The 22,326-nt window shown below is 35.2% G+C and overlaps 1 pseudogene; it reads right to left on the bottom strand.

Annotated features, from left to right (window-relative positions):
• Window positions 1-15,760: 15,760 nt before the first annotated feature.
• On the bottom strand, window positions 15,761-16,087 carry LOC149167518 (arginine--tRNA ligase, cytoplasmic pseudogene; annotated as a pseudogene).
• Window positions 16,088-22,326: the final 6,239 nt, after the last annotated feature.

Below are 22,326 nucleotides of genomic sequence, written 5' to 3'. Positions count from 1 at the left end.
TGTCATTATATTCCCTTAAATTTTTCATTTCTTTCCTCAGTTGTTGCACTATTTCTAGCACCATAACAGTTGTGGTATGTGGTTCTTCCCTGAACTGGACCCACGTTTCTGGATTAGGTCCTGGAAAGGGTATCGAACCAGGCTCTGCAGATGCTGTTACAGGTGATGTGGTCATCTAACTACTTCATCTTTTCATTTCCCGTTCTCTATGGAACATAAAGTAAAACTTGTTATTCTATTGATTATCCCTTAATAGGCCACATTGTGAGAATCATGGCTCTGATACCACTTGTAACACAACTATTTCATATACATATAAATTTTTTTTATTACCTTTATAAAATTCAACACTATTTTATGTAATCTTATGTACTTTACATCTGGTTGAATTTATCAATAATTATGTTTACAAAAGGATTACACATAATATTTGTTTCTTTCTCCCCATTTGGACAACTATCGACTTATGTTGTTAAACATATATTTTTTTTTACTATAGTCTATATAAAAATTTCGGAAGGCACTATATTCTCATTGAATATTTATTTAATGTTGGCCTATTGTTATGTTGTGGTTTATATAAGTCGAATCAAAATAATACCTGTGCCTATTCTACCTTTCGCCATCCCATGAAATACTATATATTATTAATTTATGGAACGTTCTAGACATACTAGCTGCCATGCATTGTAATTTCATGTCATGGTTTGGGTATTGTTGAGGTGTTCAAAGATCTATGGTTCTTCACATCCAAGGTTCCAATCGATGACAAGGAGGCTTGGTGGGTGGTTATGGGGCAACCAACCATCTCTCACCATGCCATGTTGTCCCGTTGCATTTCCATCTCTTCATTGGTGACCACCGAAACCTTATGTATGTTGAGTCTGTAATATCTACAATAATTTCAGTTGTAACCCTTCTTCTAGCCAATTCGACTGAACAGAATGTCGTGGATTGCTCAAAGAAAGGTATGGTTTATTTCTTTTATGTATATGTTTTGATAAGGATTTTAGTATAATAAAAGTTGTAAGTCATTCCATCACCAATGTTCTTATGTTTTCATTCTAGCATGGCTTGTTTTTTGTTTTACTCAATCAATTCTTGGAATCGTGTTAGGGCTCCCAAGGACCAACCATTCAGAGGCATGCTCATTGATTCCCTTGGTGACTCCAGTTATAAAATGGGTAGGTTACTTTTCTATTTTTTGTTCTTTTAAACAAAACCTAGGTTCTCTTCCTTGACTTAGGGTTCTAATCCCCTTCCATGGAATTTATCTGCTATGTTGAGCAAGTTTTTCTTCAAAGGATTTCCTCTAGATACCAAGCCCAGTTAGTAGATAGAATAATTAGTCTATATATTTTGTAGAATTCAACCATTTCTTTTGTTAACACTTTCTACCTTATGGGTTTTTCTACAAGTTCATTCATGTTCACTTGAGTGAATTCTTAGTTTAAGTTGTGGCTTCAAATCTTGCAAATCGACTAACTACGCTAGGTTTTTCTAAAAAAAAATCATTTTTTCTTGTTTATTAGGTCGACAATGAGGATATTGTGTCTGGCTATTAGCACTTTATGAGCTAGGTTTTTTATGGTGCGTGTTAGGTTTCTTCGAAATAAAATTCTATGGTTAATTTTTTTTAGCAGTAGCTTGTCGGCCTTGAAAATTTATTTGTTATTTTTTAAATATTGTAAAACTTCTCAAATCCCACGATGACATTCTTGGCTTGTCTTATATTTACCATGTCCGGTTCGTTAACGGGTAGTAAGGAACTCTTTTTATTTGATAAATATATATTTATAATCATTTTTTAGTATATACATTTTCTTTTCTTTGATTTTTTCTATCTTAATTTGAAAGCAATACTTGTGTAATTTTTCTCTCTCGAAATACTATCAACAACACTTAGCCAAGAGTTATAACTATCTAAATTCTATCAACTGAAAGTGTTTCATTTTTGTATTCGAGAGGTGTCGCCACATATAATATAATAAGCTCTCTGTAGATATTACATAATACAATAATGAATAATCTATACATATAAAATTCATTTCACATTTTATATACTTATCTATAATTATTTATTTAGTCTAGACTTACAGGGCGGTCTAGTCCAGGGCCTACCTTGTATCCTCAATTCCTATTATTTAGAGATTAACATTGATTACTCCCATGGTTAATTAGACATATCACTTATCCATTTTCCTGCGTGTCTAACCTAACTCAACTTTTAGAAAATTTAATATAGTAGATGCAGAAATAAAGAAACATAAAGATAGGAAAATAATTCATTCTTTTTCTATACAATTACATTTTGCTTCATTATTTTAGTTATAATTCTCCCAAGTTGCTTTCGTTGTCATTCGGCAAATCTTTATGAAGACTTACACTAATCAACAATCATTATTTGGTGTACATACGTACCAAAAAAAATATTACTATATTAAATTACGGAAGCTCAAAGGCTTCTGACTCTGGAAATTGTCATTTCTTTATCCAGATTATATAATTAGGGTTCACGACTGTTCTAGGCTAATGGACCGGGGTCCGTTCAGGACTAGAACCGACCTAATAAATTTTTATTATGTATTCATTGCACAATAATAGAAATTCAATTATTGCACAAAAAAAACATAATAGTAATCTTCTAGGAAATAATAATAAACATTCCATATCATATTTTTCTTATTTCTTTTAAATGATCAAGTATACCATGAAAATCATAGGGGAAAGGATATTGCACCACCCAACCAATGAGTACATGTAGTCTATATCAGAACTCACCTAGTTCTATTTTCACTTATAGAGTAGTTTTCTTGACGAGGAGCACACAAGGTCTTGCTTAGAGTTTCACAAACCTCACAAGTCTAACTTGGAATTCCACTAACCAACCAACTCAAGAATTCCTTTTCGTGGTAGCGTCTCACCTCCCTCAACAACGTCTTGTCTGAGATATCAAGCTTAAACTTTAATTTCCTCTCTTTGGCCTCCTCCAACCAGGCTCCAAGTGTCTAGGTCGTCTCAAGATTTTCTCCCTCACACCCTCTTGGCTCACTTTTCCCTAACTGAGATGATTTATCTCTAGGGAGACAAATAAGTGTCTTCTAATTGTCTAGTAAGTGAAATTTTAATTTAGCATATTTTCCCTCCATAATTTGCATGGTCATCCATAACTATTATTATTAAGGAAATTTAGAATAAAGATAAATGTTTATGTTTATTACCTATTCATACCAAGCCTTCTATATAGCCCATAACTTGCCAAGCCATTTCACTAAAAATATATTAAAAGCATTTAGAATTTTCTGAGAAGTGTTATAGATACCAAAATTATATAATACTTTATTGAAATGTTTGAATCACCATTTTTTTACTATTTATATAATCTTACTATTAAAATATTTTAATTAAATTTAAATATTTAAATATTTTATTTATATTTAATATTAAAATCTTACATGTATAATCAATATCTTTTATTATGATATATATAATATATTATTTATATTAAACATGTGAGGAATTAAGTATTTATTTCGAAGGCTTATAAGAAAGATCTTTAAAAACATATTTTAATAATATCATTCAGCAACAACAGTGAACAACAAATCCTTAATCCTTATTCGTTATTTTATTTATTTAAAAGTTTAGATAATATTTATTCCAATTAAACTATTCTGATTTTATATACCGACAAGCATAAATTATAGAATACATTAAGTATAAATATGGACATTCTCCAAAATCGGGGTATAACTTCCCTATTAAGAAATTCAAAATGCTTGGAAAATAACATGCTAACATTGAAAGTGTGTTAGGTTTATGAGGAAAATACATGTAGGACTATCTAATAAAAGCTACTATCATAGCTATTATCATTCCACATTTTGACATTTTTATTTTGTGTGAGCGTTTAAATTTCATTACTTCAAAAAAATTTACATGTAATACTCTCTTTCCATATCTACTGAAGTAACTGATCAATCAGGGTAAACATGTGACAGAAAGTTACTATGATATGATTTGACCTCCTAAATCATGTTAAGGAAGTGAAACCAATGAAAACACACCATGCAAACCTTCCATAATAACAACAAGACCCTCAAGAGCCATCCCAACCTCTCAGGTGAACAATCTTTGAGTTCCACTGAGTTTTCAGACCAATTAACCCTTGAACGCTCCCATGATATGGGCATGCCAGTGTCAAGAAAGATCTGGATGCTCCGACAACATGCTATGCCAATATCCAGCAACTATTTTGCTTAGTGTTGTGCCAGGGTCCCTAGGATTTGAGCCACTTTATTAGGCCTAGGGCTGAGATCACTGCCCAAAATTCAGTGACACCTTTAGAATATAAAGATAATAGAGGAATGATGATACAAATGCAGTTTCTTAAGAAAACCCTTGACTAGACCTCTACTAGCCATGACAGGAATTTCGTCAAACATATCACAAATATGTAATCTACTGGTGTAAACAACAGATCTAGGCATAGGGGTCTCGTACTCATCTGAGAATAGCTAAGAAACATTGATGCATCAAAAAAATAGCTCCTATTTCATCCATTATGCCATAGATACATTGTTCATTCATTTACAAGTAAAAACATGACAAGAGCCATACATAGCTACTGTCATAATACATATTCATAACCAACATAATAACAATAGAAATGCTAAGGAAACAACAACCATATGATCCACATATAAACCAATACAATACTCATAAAATAACAAGGAGAAATAACCCCATATTAATGATGCAAAGGGAAACTAGTCGTGGGACTTCCACAAACCACCCAATCATAGACATGGCTGAGCCAAAAATCTCTTTAGCCAATAGCCCTCATGCCATATTCCAAGCAGGAATGTGGGATCTCACAAAACACATCAATCAAAAACCATCTAGGGTTTCCAGAGGAAAACCACATGAACCCAACAAACTTTGATTCCACCTAGTGGTGGGACATCACAAAACCATCACCAGATTGGTCTCTACCCAAGTGTTCCAGGGCTCCAGAGAATTTTTTCCAACCAAGTCTCCAAGACTATTAACTCAACCCACAATTGTCGCCAGGCTGCAGAGCATTTATCCAACCAAGGCTCCAAGACTAGTAACTCAACCCACCAAGGGCTCCATAGCGTTTGTCCAACCAAGGCTCCAAGACTAGTAACTCAACCCACCAAAGGCTCCATAGCGTTTGTCCAACCAAGGCTCCAGGACTAATAACTCAACCCAAGATGTTACAGTGCTCTAGATCATTTGTCCAACCAAGGCTCCAAGAATTAGTAACTCAACCCAAGCTAAAGGAAACATGAGAACCAACTAGAAAAACAATGAAATAATCCACAACATCATGGCTATCTAGGAAATCGAAAGACTAGGAAAATCCACTATCAATATAGGCAATCCTCCATTTCAGTGAAAAATCATGACCAATAAACCACATGCATAGACCATGCATGCCAAAACCCATCAGGAAAACATACATGCAACTCGTTACCTGCAAGAAAAACTAGTTATAGTTGTTGATCCCATTGTCCTCTTACGCTTTCCTGCACTTCCTTTTCCTTCTTGATCCAAAACTCCAGATATGCCACCCTCTCCAGGAGTATTCCAAGAAAACTCTAAGTGTCCAAGAGTATGAGAGAGATCTCCAAAACTGACTTGAAAAAATTTTGTGAACTAATCCTTAGAATCCTTTCTATTAATGAGGTCTTTGTTTTCTTCATTTTCTGCCTTACATGCAACCTATGAACTTTCACCTCCCTTTTGTCATAATTCCCATTATTTTCATAAATGAATGTAACAAAATGTAATTTTTCCTTTCCAAATCCTTTTCCATTACCTTTTACAATTTCCTTAGCCATTAATCAATCACGATTAATCCCCATCACTATGATTTTTCCCAACATTCAACTTGGAATAAGTGCCCCATGAACCATGGTTATTATTTTTCCTTTATAAACTTTTATTACATGGAATTTTCGCTTGGGTTGTTATAGTAGATGGGAAGTGGCTTTGGGCTACTGGTTTTCCTCAGGGGAAACTGAACTAGTAGCACACATTTAAAATATTGGTATTACATTCCCTTCATTTGAGCATTGCATTTGATAGAGAAAAAAAAATAGAGAGACAATGAAAACTATGAGATTGACTTTAGGCTCGCAGGTCAGGAATTTCTAAGAAAAAATTAGTAAATAGAAGAATACTCTTGTCATTATATAGAGCCATTCATGCAAGTTATGGAAAGGAAGGCACTAATAATATAGATTTGAGGCTGACTTCACCAATTTTGCAGAATACCCCTTGATACCTGATGCTGGTGTGAGGCGCGCTACCAACCTTAATGTGAATGAGAGGAGAATCCATGTGCCGATGACTTGAACCTTTTTCGATGAGACCAGTGTCAAGCCCTTGACCATGGTGGAACCATGAAGAATAGATGTGAGAGGAGCTCAAGCCAATGTCATGCCCCAGGAGGATTGCATGAGATCTCGAGTAGTAATTGAGCAATTGGCCAATTATGTAGAAGAAGGCTTAAAGCCTGATGTCAGAGTGAGGCATGGTTCCAACATGAACACGAGTGAGTGGAGAGCCCACCATATACAATGAATAATCACTGTGTTGAAGACAAACCATTTTTGGCCCAACCAGTACCAAGCCCATGACCATGTTGGTGCAGCACAATGTAGACCTGAGAGGAAACCAAGCCATTGTCATTCCTATTGGACCACCTGAGAGGTTGAGAAGAAATTGAGCACTTGACAAACATCCCATCTCCAAATTTTATGAAAGCAACTTTATAACGAGTGCCAAGGTGTTTGGAAGGCGGAGGTATTTTAAGAGAGCCTTCTCATCTAAATTAAACATCAAAGTTTGCGAGTCAAGTGAAATCAGACGATCAGATAAGTAGGTCGGTTCAATCCCCATAGGAACTAAGCAAATTCTATTGGGATAAGAGTGTCCTCCACCAAATCAAGATACACCACAATTTAGATGTTTGCGAGAGCTAGAAAACGCCGACTGTGAAGCCAACCAGGGAGTGCATGAATATTGAGAAGAAGAACGATAGAGTTATTAGTGATTCGGATTTCAGATCTTAGAATGAAGGAAGACATTTGGAGGCCAGCTTGTTGACACATATCTAGTAGCAAGTTACTCTACCAATTAATGAGATTTCTAGGTTGCTAGTCATGGAAGATTGCCTTGATATGATGAATTTCAATGATGATCTTACGCACTGTAGCGTACTCACACTGTGAATGTGATGGGTCACAACATGTATGAATTTAACAACTTTTACCTACCCTCACATAGTGCTGCATGGCTAGCTAGGTGGCCCTTAGAATGAAGGTTTTTCATGATTAACATGAAATGAGGCTTGTATCAACCCCCGTAGTGGGACCACACTGACATTGTTGTAAAAGCTTTTGAAAACAATTAAAATGTTTATGTTTATTGTTTTCTTTGGACATTGATATTTGAAACATAGGTAACATTTTCTTATTAAAGATATATCATTTTTCAATAAATGCTATAATATATTTACTTTTCATATATGTGATTTTAATGCTATATATTTTGTTACTTTTTATATATTAGGATTATTATAAAAAATTTATTGATGAAGTAATATATTTTAAATATTATTTTTATAAATGTATTTTTTAATATAAATTTAATGTTAATTTTATGATGATAATGATGATGAAAAACATCTATTAATATATGGTCTACCAAATAAGATAACATAGTAATGGAAATTCTTAACATTTATTTTTATGTTCACAAAAAAGTGAGAAAATTGTTTCTAAATCACCATAGTTCTGGTGTCATAGAAATTGTCAAGAAAGTTGGCAGTGGGACAAACATTTTGAAAATCACATCGAATGTAAGTATAAGATGGAGAATCTAAGAGAGTATTTTTCATATTCAATCATCTTATGATCACATAAGTAACAAAAACTTCCATGGATCTTTTGGATTTGACAAATTTCAAATTTCACTATGAGACTTATGAGAATTGGTTCTTATCTTCCTAACATTAGCCAAGATAAAAAGATAATTTTGGCTCTTGAAATTGAATTTCATCATCGCTTTATAATATTTTTATTAGTGCCCCATGAATTCTTCTTAATTTTTAATGTAACAATATTTTTGAGCCGATGGACTCATTCTACAACCCAGTAGGAGGGAGGTGTGTAATTCCACCCCTACTCAACTATTAGTTGACACATGTCCCTTAAAAAATATTCTTTAAATTAAAAAAAATATTGGTTATAACAGAAATAAAATTAAAAATGAATATACATGTTTTACTCTCAATCTCAACCATAAATCAAATATTTCTATTTCCATGTGAAATATCATAATATTATATCACCTTTATAGAGGAATAAAGTAACTAAAAAAAAATCATATTTTTTCACTTTGGGTATGAAAAAGTTGTATAAAAAATATTATAGTAAATTAATTAAATAAACATTTTAAAATATTTCAATACCTGACTTGAATAAAGTTTTTAAATATGCATGATCACTAATTTATTTCAATCTCAATTTCATACATATGTGTATGGTGAGAAAGTAAATGAAAAAATATTTTAGTGTTGATCATAATAAATATTTAAATACAAGAGTAGTTAAAAGTAAAAAAAATAAGTTAGAAGGAGATGCTTAATTCATTTAATTCTTAGTTTCAAATTAATATATAACATTTAAAAAATATTATTAATAAGAAAAAATTCAATGTGAAAAAGAAAACAAAATATCTTAATATATAGCGTTAATTAATATTAAAGTATATTAAAAAATATAATAATAACAAAAAAATAATTTTAATGATTTTTTTTTTGTAAGCTAAGGCGATACTCTGTTTTCCATTACTGAAAATAAAAGATATTACAAAGTTGGACAGGTCACAACCCGCCCTTAAGGGAAACCGAGTTGCTTAACCATCTAAAGTTTTTCAAAGCCATCCAAAAAGAGTATATTACCAACCTATCTATCCATGCTAAATATACATCAATTCTTACTATAGGTAAATTGTTTTCCTTCTGATTCAGTATCATCTATATTTCCAAAAAAACAAAAAACAGTATATATAAAAACCTCCTAGCAGCAGCTGCATCTTCTACTGATTTGGTGCATCTGTCTTCGGTTCTTTCTCGACCTTGACGCCCATTCCACTTGCTTGAAGCATCTGCAGGATATCATCCATCTTTCTGTCTTGCATGAGTAGAGTCACTTGAATATTTATCAATTCCCTTTTCATAGTTGGAATTCCCTGAACCAGTTTAGCCATTTCTAGAGCCACCTGTTCCATAGCTTTAGCCAATAATCGCTTCATTCCCCAATATACATGTAAAGATTGTTTATACAAGGACATTCGTCCTCTCGTATGTCCGGGATCAGGGAGGAATTGCTCCCAATCCTCCATCTCAGGATCTGAAATCTCCTGCATAGCTTCTTCCTCCAAATGCTCTATAATCCTTCTGATATTGGGATTAGTATCATGGGCATATGCTTCTTCTGCTTCCTGTAATCTCCTCCTCATGTCTTTCTTACCCCTCTTTCTTCTTCTTACCTCAGTATCTGCTCCCTCCTCAAATTCCGAACATACATTCCTATTCCCTCGGCTGCCTCGTCCTCCAGTCCTCCCTCGCCCTCTTTGGTTAGCTCTTCCTCGCGCTCCTCTACCTCGTCCACGTCTCTCCACCTCCACTTCATCATCGTTTACCTGATCCTCGTTCTCCTCCTCTCGGTCCCCCGCTTCCATCTCTTGTACCTTCCCCATACCCACTTTTCCTTGCACTGTTCGTTGAGGCTCCTCATCTGCAATATAGTTGCGAATGTCAAACTCTTCGTCCGAGTCATCCTGGATAGTAAAATATATCCTCTGCAGAACTTCTTCGACCGTGCTCTTTCCTTTTTCCGCAGGAGTTGCTCCCTTACTCCTCGTCCACCTTCCTGCTCCCCTGTCCTGGTGCTCCGCCATCTTACAGTCCTTCTTCTGTTGTAATTTCTCTCTACACTTCCTCGCTCTTCTTTGCTGCTCTTCTGAGTTCACGTTTGGCTTTGGCCGATTACATGCAGTCCCTATATTATCACTATGCTGCCACCTTGCCGTCTTGAAACTTCGCTGCAGTCTGTCATTATCATAAATACCCATTTCATATACTCTTCCATGATGGGAAAGTAGTACTGACTCGCTGGCGTTACCACCGCTTCTCCTCGGTACCTTACCCGATTTCCTTCTTGGGATGCTCAATCTTCCCGTGGATTGAGTACTGCCATCCTTCATGACTTTAATCCCATCATCTTGATCCTGCAGACGCTTTGATCGAGCATTGAATACTCTGTCCTTCCCCCTCCTTGCCATAATCCGGAGGCTCCTAATTATTCCCTCCCTGTGCGGTCGCGTCATCATGATCCTGACTTAATATAGTTTTTAACCCGCCCCACCTTGGATCATCCTGTAATGATATCCAGCTGCAATCGACGCTTTTGTTCAATCCTCCACTACCCCAATTAGCCAATAGATCAGTGCACGGTTACCATTTCGCAGTACATGTGTTATTGTTGTATACTCGATCCTACTCAGCATCTGCTCAATATCCTGTAGGATCCCTGCTGTCCGCCAACTCTTCGACACATGCTCCCATCTCTTCCCATCCCTTAATTTCTTCAGCATATCAATCGTGATTTGTGAGTCGCCTTCGATTTCTAGATTCATATAACCGTTCCGAACTGCTATCCGGAGTCCGTGGTGAACAGCCCATAATTCCGCTTCATTGTTCGTCATTTCCCCTCCTCCTTCAGCATAAACCCACCGCGTATTTCCGCTACTATCTCTGAAGATACCCCCCAAACCTGCTTGTCCCGGGTTACCCTTTGAGGCCCCGTCGAAGTTTAATTTAACCCGTCGCTCACCAGGCAGCCTATAATGATTGGGGCTCGGCATTCCATTTCTAATCTTCCGCTCCGTATGAGGATAAATCATCTGAAATTCCAAGTTTAATTTGGAGACTATCCTCTGTTCCTCCGCATTCAATCTCCAATCCTCTTCCTCCCATACTTCTGATAAAACCGTTTCTTTAATCGATCTACATATTTCTAATATATATATATATATATATATATATATATATATATATATATATGTATATATATATATATATATATTGAAAAAAAAAGAAATTATTGCTAAAGCATTTTAAGTAGTTTTATTATTTAACATTGTGGTGTTTTTAAATGTATATTTTTTTAGTCCACGGCGTCTTGGACAGACGCTGATCGAATGTTTTGTTACTGAATTCCTTTATGTGAAGTCACTGGTTCAATTACCTGCCCTAATCGGGGTGATATATTGGACATGTTGAAGATGTAGTCCTACCAAGCTTACAAAAAGAAAATGTATAAAAAATTAAATATAGTGCATATGTATATATATATAACCATCCAAAATCAATCTTAATTACAGATCTAGTCACTTCCTCGAGGGATGAAATCTCTCATGTGCAAGTTTTTTATTTATTTTTTCCACTTTAAAAGAGGTTCACACCTCAAGGAATTTGATCTCTCTTTTCTCTATCTCAACCATCATTAATATGGATCTATATTGGTTCTATGCCTAGTTTGAGGGAGTGTGTAATTCAGTTTATGCTCAACCTTAAGTTGATGAGTGTCCCTTAAAAAATATTATTTAAATAATTTAAAAATATTGTCTATAATTAAAAAAATAAAAAACCAAGATAAATGGTTTACTCTCACTCTCAACCATAAATCAAATATTTCGATATCGATATGAAATATAATAATATTATATCAAATAAATAAAAAATAACATATATATTTCAAATGTCCATATGAAATACAATAATATTATATCAACTTTATAGAGAAATAAAGTAACTAAAAGTAAAAAAAAATAAAAAAACATATATTTTCACTTTGAGTACAAAATGTTGTATAAATAATATTGAAGTATTGGTTTAAATAAACATTTAAAAAATATCATATTACATAACTTGAATAAAGTTTTCAAATATGCATGATGACTAAGTTACTTCAATTGCAAATTAATACATATGTATATGGAGAGAAAGTAAATGAAAAAATATTTTAGTGCTGATCATAATAAAATATTTAAATAAAAGAGTAGTTAAAAGTAAAAAAATTCAACTAAAAGGAAATATGCAATTCATTTAAGTCTTTGTATCAAATTAATATGTAGCATTTTAAAAATATTATTAATAAGGAAAAAATCATTATGAATCATAAAAAAATTATTTTAATATGGAGAGTTAATTAATATTAAAGTATATTTAAAAAATATTAATAATAGAAAACTCATTTTAATGTGGACAACATATATATAAATAAAATATTTCAATGTAAAATGTTTCAATATATTTTATATTATGAGTGTGAGAGAGAGCAATTGGATTTTTCTTTTCATGGTTACAACATTTTAAGAAGTGTCATTATTTTACACTATAGCTCTTTTTTTATGTATATTTTTTGGTCAATTTTGCTTGAAATCCAAAAAAGATGTATTTGAATTGTAAGTTTAATCTTCCCACATTCCACAATGTTGGAATTACAATATTGAAAAATGAAGTCAACTATATTAAGAATGACGTAAATTGTACATATAAATACAACAATGAAATTAGTGGCTAACATTCCCCCCTTAATTCGAAGACATATATATGAGAGTCCAATAAAAGAGCTAAAATGCAAAAATCCATGAAAATCAATGGCTGCATGAGCTCTCTGAAATGGTTGCTTTTATGAGAAAACCGACAATAAAACAAAAGGTGTGAGAACTCGAGGTCCCAAACACTGGTGTTTTAAGGATAACCACCAACTTTGGAACTATCAAAGAAGTTCTTGGAACAACTCCTAATATGGCTAGAAGTTGAAGTCTTCTGCTCGTGTAAGTGCTCCTTAACACAAACTATAGTAGAATCCAAAATCTTCTAGAGGTGGTGGTTTAAGATAACTCATCAATCAGAAAAGCATGTTCATGTGTCATTTTATCTTTGGCTACAACTCTGAATCTGGCTATGATTACCTCTCACTATACGCTTAGACAACAAGTTCAGGTTGTGGCTCATGGTCACTTGATAAATAATCAAATGACGAATCTTCCAAGCTGCTAATTGAAAATCAATCCCCCCTTGTGACATACAAGGTGAGAAGATGAAGCAACCTTCACTATAAGGTTAACCAATACTAAATAAAGAAAATTGTAGTATGACATGAAAATATTCTTAGTTGTTGAAGACCATTTCCAAGAAGCGATCCATGCAAGGTGAATCTTTGTTCTTACATGAGTTTTGTTTCTAGAACATGTCTAAATGATGAATGTGATTAGCACAATTATCACAAGGATGAAGATCAAAACACTGATCTTTCACATGGCCAAATCAAGTATAGTGTTGACATTGACAATATGTGGGTGTTGTGCAACACGAGAAACCGAAGATGGATCATCATGAAGGAAAAAAACGTTGCAAAATTGGATGGGCTTAAAATATTGTGGATTAAGGAAAAAAACGTTGCAAAATTGGATGGGCTTAAAATATTGTGGATTATGAAATTACACATTGTTGTCATATCAAAGACCAGTTCTATTATTGTATGTTGGACACCTAATCCTAAAGGTTTAGTGTGGAAGCCGGAAAGACTAAGCAGTCCAAGAGACCTTGGGATCTGAAACCCAAGAGTCACATATTTGTACTATAAATGTATATCTATTGTTAATAAAAAATGAACTCACTGATTTATCATTCATATCTTCTGTGTTGTCCATGTGTGTTTAACATGGTATCAGAGCAGGCGAATTCTGGCCCTGCTCATATTTGAGCCACTTGTTTTTGTGGCCTGTGTAAACCAACGCTTCTATGTCTTAATGAAGCTTGTGGGTTTGTGATTATTTGTTAGGATAAATTCATATTGCTCATTGAGATTGAAGTGTGTAGTATGGCGTGAGTGCTGGTTCATTGGTTCAAATATGCTTTTCATATCTGTGTTAATTGATTTGCATAAAACGTTCCCTGCAATTATGCGTACAGAAATCTTGGGAAATCAATGCGCCCAAATCTGAGGCACACGTTGCACTGCCAGCCACTCCATATTCAAAACGTTGCACTATCCTCATTCTGCCATTTCTGTCTACAAACGCAACGCATCTGCCATCCTATCAACGAGAAGCTGGAGAGCCACCTTGCTGTTCTTGGTTATTTTTAAACTGAAATTATAACACCTCTGGTCCATGTCTACTCCTATTTCATTGATGCGCAGAGAAACGCTCCTTCACTCAGCGATATTTGTGCCATACTTTACCTGTGCCCTCTGTCTTTTACAGTCCAGACTCTTGAAATTTTAGCTGCGCTCTCATTCTCTGCCATTTCCTGCGATCTCTGTCCATAAACGCTCCATTTAAAAGCACTGCTCCATCTGCATTCTCTGAGATTCATCTGACAGTCATACGTTTCATACGTTTAAACGCTGTTGTAATTGATTGTCCTTAACGCTTGCTCTTAATCGAGTGGCCAATTCTTCACAACCTTGGCTTTGTGTAATGGACCAAATGGAAATACTGTGGAAAATCTTGTTATCGCGAAGACATTTCAGCTCCCTTTGGTTGCATTGATGAGCTCTCTGAATTCAATTCTGATGCCACTGCGATGTTGTATGCATAACTCATGGCTTTGCTTCCAGGCTAAGGCCGTGGATTGGGTGCCCATTTCTTCAAAGAGTTAAGGATCCGAGATTGTTGTGCGAATGCTTCAGTTGAGAGGCCGAATGCCATTCTCTTCCAGAGCAGAAGCCGCATCGCTGGTAGAGGAACGAATTAAAAGCAGGGGACCGAGTTCTTAAAAGAAGCCGAGTTCCAATTGCTTTCAGTGGCTCGAATTGAATTGCTCTTGGGAGGATCGATCTTCCTCAACGTAGGGCCGTGGGGATTGTGATTGTAAGCTGGTTCTTTTGCGGCGTGTCTCTCTCTAAATTTCACGCACAAGATACCTGCTTTCACGCACAAGATACCTGGGCATATTTTCTTTGTGGATAGATTAAGGTTCCACGCATATTATGAAAGCGATTTTCATTGTATGGCAGTCAAAATTATTTAGATTGAAGCCACTCTCTCTTTATCTCCTGGGCCAAGTTATCCACAGAGAAATTCTGAGCATATATCTCATTCTCAATCAAACATTCCAGATTTGAGATCAAATTCGTGAATTTTGAGGCACATTTCTTGAACACTGTTGAGACAGTCCCTCATAGCAACCGAATTTATCTTGCAAGAAGAAATTATCCTTTTCATGAGGTTGAATTATTAGCTCAAAAGGGAGACGAGTTCTTCTATTTCAGAGTCACGACCACCTGCAGGTCCTAGTCCGATTTATGGCATCTGAACCACAGTCATTTCCATGTGCTCTGACTGAACGTTGTCATTTAAGGGACTGAGTTTAGTTCTCTAAGAGCTGTGTGGGACAAATTCCGTTGTGGAAGGTTGCTGGAAAATTCTTAGTTGGCCATCAAGATAGCTGCTAATACCATACCTGTGTGTATAGAGCCTAAAGGCCAGATTTCCAGTGAAGGCTCGAGTTGCTGGGAGCACACTGCTGAGGAAGAGAAGACTGATACGCAGAAGGGAGATGTCTGGAGCAGAGTACAACCAAGCTGAGTATTATTCTTCATTTCCAGAATTGCATGGACCAAACACGCAGTTGAATAAGTGGTTCGACTTACATCAGTTCCTGCTTGCTCCGGTTCTTGGCCTCATCAAGCAAATCTACAAGGCGAACGACCTCTGAACTACGAGTCCGAAAGCGTTTACCATCTGAACCAAGAACTAGGCCAAATCCAACCTGCCTTGCTTTTGGATATGGTAAATGCAACGATTGACCAACATCTGTCACGTATATGATCCACTGTGCCTTCTCTTCATTAAGCCGGTACCACAGTGCTGTCATATCAGTCGAAGCATAGTTGAAGCCACCATCCCTCTTTACAACAATTAATGGAATGTTTTGCCCTTCGATTTGGATTACTTTGGCACCGTCACTTTCCATGCTGGTAACAAGTTAGTGAAGGATTGTTGCTGATTAGTGGAGGTCAAACTACCCTATGAAATGCCTATTCGAGCTGCCTCTTAAATCTGGGTTATTTGCTGAAGTTGGGGTCTCTGATATACATATATTTCTTGCTCCAAAAGCTTGCTGCTGATTCTATAAAAGGAGGACTATAAACTCAGATCTTTATAGTGCCAGAAAGTGCCCAGTTGGATCCTGCTGAAGAATGGAGCTTCTTTGATGTTATAACACTTATCTACAACCACTGTTCTTCCTAACATTTGCTGGTATATTCTACTTCAGATCTCTGTTAGAGTTGATATATCAGAGGTATATGTAATCCATTCCTGTAGTTGAAGTTCGAATTTCAAAGAAGGAAGAAGTCATTTAATTGTGCATCCATACAAAGCGTATCTTGGTATACCTGAGCATTTTAAGGGTGAAACATATCTATTGTATCTGTGTTGGAAGGACTTTGAGCCTCTCATTCTTGCTGGACACAAATCTATTAGTGATTGGCTAAATTCTTAGCTGGAACTAGTTGAGTGCCTTTTTCAAACTGATATTCTGAATTTTTTGAAATCTTCAATAGCTGGGGTTTGTCTAGACTTGCTGAGTGTTCATTTCTTTGTTGAGACAATGGCTAGATTTCATGATGTATTAGAGTTACTGAATACACTAATACACTCCACTATTGGTGGGAAGGTAAATGTTAGCAAAGACACTCTTTGTGACATTCAGACATGCCCGCATGACGCACAAGAAAAGATCAATTTTTTGCAGCTTGAATCACAGCTACAGCAAGAAGAGCTACATCAAAATAGACACCATTCTGAACCTGTTTCTGTTCAGAACATTGAGACAACCACCCATAAGCAACATATTAATAATGGTACAGTTCATTCAAATAAAGCAGCAGTTGTATACGCAGATGCAGAAACTCAGTCTGCACTTCCCAAGCCCATCATCAGACCTTGGGAACAGCTTGTCCACAACAAGCACAGAACTGGTCTTGGATATGACAAGGACTTGTCCTTTCATATTCCAGACTACTCAAAGCCCATTCAGTTTCAAAGTGCTGGATTCATTGATGACAGTTCACCTGCTCCTCATGACAGTTCAGCTTCAGCTGTTCCAGATTTTTCTCCTCTTCCACAGCGACAACAACAACAACAAAAACAACAGATCGTGAAATGCCAACACTGTGACCGAGTTGGCCATTTGAAAGATCACTGTTTTGATGTTCATCCATGTAAGCACTGTCATAAAACCAGTCATTCTTCACACAGATGCTTCAGAAACAAACGTCCTGCAAGAACAAAGATTCATCTTGGATGGATCGCTTCTTGGCAATGGGCATCAACAGCTAAGAAGATATTCCAAACACATGTTAGAACTTGTTCCAGAATATTGAACAGTCTCGCAGTTGAGTTTTCTCCATCATCTCACCTTGTATCTGACAGGGGGGGAAATGATAGTCATCTACAAGCTTCAAAGTCACATCAAGCGAGCCTGAGCCACAACCTGCCACACCAGTTTCAGAGTTGTAGCCAGAGACAAAGAAATCCAGGAACACAATTGAGAACACTTCCTCTAGCAGAAGACTCCAGCTTCTTGCCAGTTTGGAAGAGTTCCAGGAATTGCATTAAGCATTCCAGAGTTGTTGGTCATCCTTAAACGATCACAGATTAAGAACACTTCCTCTAGCAGAAGACTCCAGCTTCTTGCCAGTTTTGGAAGAGTTCTGGGAACTGCACTAAGCGTTCCAGTGTTGGTGGTCATCCTTAAACCACCGCCCTTTATACCAACATTTCATAGAGCACATTCAGCCTAGTGCTGCCATGCATTTTTTGCACATTTTGTATTACAGCTCTCTTCTTGGACTCATACATAACCCTTCGGATTAAGGGGGGGAATGTTGGACACCTAATCCTAAAGGGTTAGTGTGGAAGCCGGAAAGACTAAGCAGTCCAAGAGACCTTGGGATCTGAAACCCAAGAGTCACATATTTGTATTATAAATGTATATCTATTGTTAATAAAAAATGAACTCACTGATTTATCATTCATATCTTTTGTGATGTCCATGTGTGTTTAACAGTTTTCACAACTTCTTCCCAAGGTTTTAGGAACGTCTTGGGAACTATAGGTTGAACCTTCACATCTGAATGCAAATTTGCTTCTAAAATGGCTCCATTATTTTGATCAATCTTTGCATGCTTAAGGGAGTCAGGCCTAAGTAAGGAGTTGTTATTAACAAGAACCAGTTCAAGATCATTATGCTTTTGCTGCAGTTCTTCTTGTTGTAACTTTGCTTTAAGCTCAAAAAACTCAATCTTGTCCACATTTTGTAAGCATGTTTGAATGCTAGTGAGAGTGTCCTTGTTGATTTGGACATTGTTATGAACAATGGAGAACGTTAGACTGCTTAATAACTCTAACAAACCATTATATCTCATCATTTTTTCTAGCTTCTTAACTGAAAATATCTTGCAATCAACTTTGAAAAAAGTATCAGCTTCAATAAAAAATGCACAGAAATGCACTAGTTTACCATGTAATTTAACGATTAAAATGTATGAAATTTAGAGCAAGTTTCTCTACTCACGAAATGAGAATATTCATCAAAACAATGAATGTGAGTGGCAAATTCATCAAATAGCTTCAATATTGCAGATATCAAATAATGGCATGCTCTCTTTTCTTCGGCTCAGCTTGATAGGAAAGTCAAACTCGAGATATTGATATCCTTGATAAGGAAACGATCCAACACACGAGAACAAAGTTTTTTTGACATTGAAGAAACCATTTCTTCAACCACCCATCGCTAAGAAATCCACAACCACTTTTGTGAGTCGAGCACAAATTCAAATGCAGTATAGAATTGATAAAGAAGTAAAGAAACCACTCTTACACTTTTCGAAACATTGACTTGCATCAGGTAGGAGCCACAACAATGTTGTTCATCACCAAATGGACAGTCATTGACGTGCCCTGTGCTTCAGGACCAATGACAATTTCACCTCTACAGTTGCCTCTTCGGTCTCAACCCATACCACAACCTCAGCAACACCAAATTTTAAATGGACGTGAAGAATGAGCAAACAACAACGACGACTCTTACCCAACACTTATTCTTAATGCACTTATTCTGAAACTATCAACAAACATATTCTTGTAAAGCCCAAATTAGTTACAAAACAAACTTTTGCGTTTCTTGCTTTGCCTTTTACCACAAAATTGTCGTTTTTGCTTGATTCCAGCATAACTTCTGGAAACTTTGACTCCTTCACATGTATTGAACTGAAGAGCTTTATTATCTATAAATGAGACATCCACACGAGCCTTTTCAGGAAGCAAAAGAAGATACCAGATCTGCACATTCTCTGAGTGTCAACGTGATTTACGACAACCAAAACCTGTCACTGGTGGTCGTAATTCATTCAACAATCCAATCTAGTCTTGCCATTAGAGTGGAATCACAAGAACGAAGTTCGAACAGTTAAATACCTGGGATTTTTTATTATGTTCTCTGCGGCAATGTACTTCGACGATTCTTCAAATTCTATGGCTGCACAATCTCATTTCTAACACGCCAGTTATGATTGTTCTTAATATTGCACATTTACAACATACCAAACACTTCTCATCCCCATACGTGATTAGCCTCATTTCTGACAGCAATTCGCAAGTGGCACTAGATGCGTTGCTCTTTACTCCGATCATTTTTGGTAGTTCTCAACAGCAACATAGCATAAACAAAATAATGCAGCAGCCTATTACAGCGTCTGATGATTCGATCACATGCTGGGATTGCAGATGACAACGGCGACTTATAACTTTCTTAGTCACCAACTCTCTTGCTGATCCAAACATCACGCAGTCCATCTCTCGGGTGTGCCATCCGGCTGCAAGGACTTCAAACATCAGTTATGAAAAAAACTGTCAGTTGGCACACAAGCTTATGCAGCCTTCCCGTTCAATAGATGGTTGGACGCTCACCGTACCACTATTGTGTTCTATTCCCTGGCATATTGTTGTAATAAATCCGGCACTCGTATAAATTGCTCATTGACAACGTGCAGTAGAAACGAAAATGACCTTTCTCAACTGCACTAACCATGGTTCACCAACTCTCGGTGTCATGGACGGACAACTAAGGAAGTAGCGCCCATACAGCATCACTCTGATACCACGGTTGGAATCTCAATATTAAAAAGTGAATTCAAAGAGTGATGTAAATATATATATATATAACCAAGATCAATTTTAATGGTAGATTTACGAGCTGATACAGGGATGAAATTTATTTGTGTAAACATTTTACTTAATTTTTCCACTTTAAAAAAAGTTTAGATTTCAAAAAATTTAATTTCTCTATTTACATTTAAAAAAATTTGATGTCTCGATGAATCTAAACTGGTGTAGAATGATTTCTACTTTTATTTTATCCATCCAAAATTAGACTTACTATGATCATATACATAAACTATTATAAAATAAAAAGTAAATATATACATAAGGTTTAGTAGATGTATATATAAAGATGAATATTAATGTGATTAGATGTATATATAAAGATGAATATTAATGTGATTAAAAAAAATCTTTATGGGTGATAAGATTAGCGTTGGGCATATTTGTTGTTGATTCCCTGACTATTTCACAATTAAACAAACATGAGTGAGGTCAATTATTTGACCGTCTCTCAGATTGTTAAATATTGAACAAATCAACCATCGAAATAAACTAAGAGTCAAAATATTTTACAATTTGAACCAGAATGCAGTAAAACCTAACCAAACATCAAAAGCGATGAAATGGTACGAAAGGAATGGCTTGTAAATTCACATAAAACGGATCCATAGTATAAGTACTCAATTTGACAATTTGTCATGTCGGAAACAGAAATCACAACAACATGATGTCGATAAATGGGTTCAATGAACTTAAACGAAAGAGAAATCTACCAACCATCCTTCCAAATAAGTTGATTTGCGTCTATTCTTAAGAAAAGGGTCCATGTGAAAATAATGTTCATGCCATGTGATGTGGTTAAAACATACTACACCACCTATTCTTCAAAAAGCTCCATGTCAAAATAATGTTCATGCACCTACACCTATTCTTTTTGTAAATGTGATTTCAGTCTTGTGGAAGTTTTGAAACGTGAAAGTAACCAAACCCCTCTGAAAACATATTAATGTCCATTCTTGCTGGGAAGGCATCCTGTTTTCCTCACAGATGGACTCCAGCGAATTTTGGGCGCCTGAAATGAATTCTGAAGGATAAATAGCTGTCTAAATTGTGAAATACCATTTAAAAAAAATCATATATTTCTTAGTTTAAGTTGTGGTTTGTGGAAAATTGTAAAGATTAATATTAGCAAGTGAGCTAATATTATAAAACTTGACCATTTTTATTTTTCTGACTAATATTTTATTATACACAATTATTTTCTTTACTAATATTATATTTTATTATACACAATTATTTTTTTTACTAATATTATATTTTATCTAATAGTTAAAAATCTAAACATTTTTAGAAAATTATTATTAAACATTTTAAAATTTAAATATTAAAGATTAAAATTTACCAAAATTACCAAAATTTAAAATAAACTTACAATTTCAATATTATCTGAAAATGCACTTAAATACCCTTGAAATTTACGAGGAGACACGAAAAGATAATTATAGATTCCTTCCTTCCCGGAATATATGAGTAACGTACCATTTTAAATCGTTTTTTATTTGCCGAAAATGGTTGGCTTGCTTTTTCCTGTTTAGAAAAATAATAGCTTTCATTGCCGAGTTATATAATTCAAATATATCAATAAATTTTAAATAATTTGTTCTTTAATTAAAATGGTTCGTATTCTATTTTTTTCTCTTTTTAATGGAAAATTGTTCACTAGTTTTTGTTTCTAAGAAAATTTATAAATTTCAGGTATTAAATCCATATAGTTAAGATATATTCAATATTTTATTTTAATGAAAATATGTTTTTTTTTTTATTTTATTTGGTTAGAAAACTCAAAATAATCATTTTAAACAACCATGTCAAACTCTATTTTTAAATCGTGATAATTAATATTAATTGTTTATTGTAAACCTTAACATTTCGAAGGTGTTGAGAGAGAATATTTGTCCAATACTACATGGAAATGGTAGTGTTACTTGCATTATTAGTCCTTGCTTTCGGCAGTTCACGTACTATAGCGTTTGATAAGCTTTG

The sequence above is a fragment of the Pinus tabuliformis genome, chromosome 5_1 (genome assembly GCF_031772625.1).
Source record: "Pinus tabuliformis cultivar Carrire ecotype Pingquan chromosome 5_1, CPIR1, whole genome shotgun sequence".
Lineage (NCBI taxonomy): Eukaryota > Viridiplantae > Streptophyta > Pinopsida > Pinales > Pinaceae > Pinus > Pinus tabuliformis.
The sequence above is the reverse complement of the archived record's forward strand: the minus strand, read 5'-3'. Positions and strand labels throughout refer to the sequence as shown.